Source organism: Priapulus caudatus, unplaced genomic scaffold, assembly GCF_000485595.1.
Source record: "Priapulus caudatus unplaced genomic scaffold, Priapulus_caudatus-5.0.1 Scaffold13985, whole genome shotgun sequence".
Taxonomy (NCBI): domain Eukaryota; kingdom Metazoa; phylum Priapulida; class Priapulimorpha; order Priapulimorphida; family Priapulidae; genus Priapulus; species Priapulus caudatus.
Window position 1 is genome coordinate 1 of NW_014591046.1, and position 1,000 is coordinate 1,000.

Genomic DNA, 1,000 nt, shown 5'->3' on the forward strand with positions numbered 1-1,000 from the left:
AGTGGGATACTGCTTGCAGAGTTACTGTAACAAACACTTGTTCTGCATTACCAGCAGCAGAGTGGGATACTGCTTGCAGAGTTACTGTAACTAACACTTGTTCTGCATTACCAGCAGCAGAGTGGGATACTGCTTGCAGATCTTTACGAGGGAGGAGCAGGCGTGACGACGCACGTTCTTCACCGAACGACTCCGCGTCGCTTTCGTCTGCCCGGGTAGCGAGAACAGCACCGACGAGAAAATCTGAAACAAGTGAGCATCATACATGTAAGTAACAGAAGACAAGAAGATCTGTAACAAGCAAACCACGATTGTAAGTGTCACCGAGTAACAGTGCATACTCGAATGCCTGTAACAAGCGAACATCTCAAACATGAGCAACACTGGATGGAGAACGCTGCAACAACTGAACATATACCTTGTCAAGCACGGCAGGTAGTGTATCTGGTGCCAGCGTGAGAAATATGAACAGCGCCGATATGCATGACAGCACACAGGATAAGATCAATGGATCCTGTAAACGAAAAAATCCGCATAAGATCAGCTGCTAAACTATGTAAAGTCTAGTTACTGAAGTCGGTTCTGAGCGGCAGCCAATAAATGTGTTTCTAGCTCAAGATCTGATTACAAGAACATTTCACTAAGAAGCCTGAAGATTAATCCACATCGATACTAGAGATAAAACCACGTAAGCACTATACTGATGAAACTTGGGGAATAGCGGGGCTTCAGTTCTGACTCCATCAGCATCACAATGCATCATGTGTGTTGTAGAGCCTTGCCTGTGTATCGTAGAACCTTACCTGTGTATCGTAAACCCGCACCTGTGTATCGTAGAACCTTACCTGTGTATCGTAGACCCTCACCTGTGTATCGTAGACCTTACCTGTGTATCGTAGACCCTTACCTGTGTATCGTAGAGCCTCACCTGTGTATCGTAGAACCTCACCTGTGTATCGTAGACCCTCACCTGCGTATCGTAGACCCTCACCTGTGTATC

General features: G+C 46.2%; 1 long non-coding RNA gene across 2 annotated transcripts; it reads right to left on the bottom strand.

Moving 5' to 3' along the window:
- Positions 1–101: 101 nt before the first annotated feature.
- LOC106820474 lies at positions 102–923 on the bottom strand. 2 transcript variants are annotated; one of them, XR_001395626.1, is made up of 3 exons: positions 908–923; positions 419–514; positions 102–243 (listed from the first exon to the last, which is right to left on the bottom strand). It is a non-coding gene; the product is annotated as an uncharacterized LOC106820474 (long non-coding RNA). The 2 variants fall into 2 exon arrangements; XR_001395627.1 differs by lacking the exon at positions 908–923 and adding an exon at positions 887–898.
- Positions 924–1,000: the final 77 nt, after the last annotated feature.